Below are 2,224 nucleotides of genomic sequence, written 5' to 3' on the forward strand. Positions count from 1 at the left end.
ACTTTTTATTCAAGGACACAAATTTTAGACCATTTCTTTTTCCTTCTGGAGTCCTACATTTTATTTTATGACACAAAGGTTAAGGAAAAAATAATTGATAGAGTATGGCTACTGTTTTGCACAAAGCCCCCTCCCCATCTTCCCTCTGAGCACCCAGAACAACCAGCAGACCCAGGACCCCCAGCAGGGGTGACCTCACTTCTAGGTGTGCATGCAGCTCACATCAGCAGAGGCAATATGCAGGTCTACTCCTTGACTCGTGGAAAAACCTGATAGGACACAGCTGAGGGGAAGCCTTCTCCGCCGTCTGCAGGCTCTTGGCCATCAGTGTAGAGGGAGCGGGTGCTCACCTCTCCCACAGGCGCCTTTATGGCCAGAGCCTCCTCTGTGCATGGGGAGTTCATGGCCCTTCCCCTGAACACGGTGACATGGATCTCGCCAAAGGTGGAGATGACACCATTCCTCCTCCTACAATATTTTGCTATAGAGCAACTGGAGTACGTTCCACCCACATACAGGACAGGGAGCTGACAACCAAGGAGGGGAGGAGCAATACTCCAGCTTTCTCTACTTGTAATAACTTCTCTCCATTAGCATAATCTTGTTCATAGTCTCAAAGTTATTTAAACTGCTACTATATCTTTAGTGGCATATTTATCTATCATAATGTTATTTTATTCTTAATTACCATTTCCTGTTTTATTTCTCCGTCCAAAAAAACCAGCTGCTTTTGGTTGGCTGGGCCCTCAGCAGTGGCAGCTGCCAGGTCAGCCTTGGTGAGTGGCGACTCAATTGCTGTGCCCATGCAGTGTCCATCGCAGCCCCCAAGGCCACTTTGTGCAGGGACTCCATGAGCAAGCCCTGTGCGCTTCTTTTGCTTTACAAGAAACTTGACTCAGGCTGGCGTCCAGTGAAGAAATTCCAGGTGCATGGAAAGGAGAGGAGGGTCTCAGGGCTGTGAGTGATCTGCAAAAGGAAGCTCATGGACCACCAGGTGGCGCTGCCGCGCTGCTGCTGCTCCCAGGAGGTGAATGCTCAGGACGAGCTTTGAGGTAGAGAGAGAGATGTCATTGCTCATCTTCCAGGTCCCAAGTAAAAACCTTCCAGCCAATCTTGGCCGCGCGTTCTGGTGTAGCGAGCGGGCTCGGAGGTGCTCACCGCTGCTGTCATGGTTTGTTTGCTAAACTGCATCGTCGCTATGTCCCAGAACATAGGCATTAGCAAGAACGGGGACCTGCCCTGGCCGCCGCTCAGGAATGAATTTAGGTATTTCCAGAGAATGACACAGACTCTTCAGGAGAAGGTAAACAGAATCTGGTGTTACGTGTAGGAAGATCTGGTTCTCCATTCCTGAGAAGAATCGATCTTTAAAGGATAGAATTAATTTAGTTCTCAGCAGAGAACTCAAGGAACCTCCACAAGGAGCTCATTTTCTTGCCAGAAGTCTGGATGATATCTTAAAACTTACGGAACAACCAGAATTAGCAAATAAAGTAGAGATGATTTGGATAGTTGGTGGCAGTTCTGTTTATAAGGAAGCCATGAATCACCCAGGCCATCTTCAACTATTTGTGACAAGGATCATGTGGGACTTTGAAAGTGACACGTTTTTTCCAGAAATTAATTTTGGAAAAATATAAACTTCTGCTAGAATACTCAGGTGTTCTCTCTGATGTCCAGGAGGAGAAAGACATTAAGTTCAAATTTGAAGTATATGAGAAGAATGATTAATATGAAGGTGTTTCTGGTTTATTTTAAGTTGTTCTCCCTCCCTCGGGAAAGAAAATTATATATTTTTACATGAGAAGAAAAAGACTTTTGTTGACTTAGGATCTATGAATAATTATTTCTAAGCAATGTGTTTTTATTCGGCACTAGTCTTAAATATATCAGATACCATTTATGAAACATTCTTGCTATAACTAAGTGCCTCTCCAAGACCCCAACTGAGTCCCCGCACCTGCTACAGTGAGCTGCCATTCCACACCCATCACACATGGGACTCTGGCCAGTCCTTGACATTGTCAGGCTTTTCAAATGTGGGTAGTATTTATTAAAGATGAAGATGCACATACCCTCGGATTGAGCAGTTTCACTAGTGGGAAATACCAAAATCTTCCTACGTGTATATCTAGAGGTTTGTAGACATATGTTGCAGTCTTGTTTGTAACAGTGAAAAACTGAAAACAACCTGAAATTTCAGTGATGGGACAATGAATATATT

At 44.7% G+C, this 2,224-nt stretch overlaps 1 pseudogene; it reads left to right on the plus strand.

The window, feature by feature from the left end:
* Positions 1-1,168: 1,168 nt before the first annotated feature.
* On the plus strand, positions 1,169-1,731 carry LOC111531231 (annotated as a pseudogene).
* The last annotated feature ends 493 nt before the right edge of the window (positions 1,732-2,224 follow it).

This window comes from Piliocolobus tephrosceles, unplaced genomic scaffold (assembly GCF_002776525.5).
Source record: "Piliocolobus tephrosceles isolate RC106 unplaced genomic scaffold, ASM277652v3 unscaffolded_22120, whole genome shotgun sequence".
In the NCBI taxonomy this organism is placed as follows: domain Eukaryota; kingdom Metazoa; phylum Chordata; class Mammalia; order Primates; family Cercopithecidae; genus Piliocolobus; species Piliocolobus tephrosceles.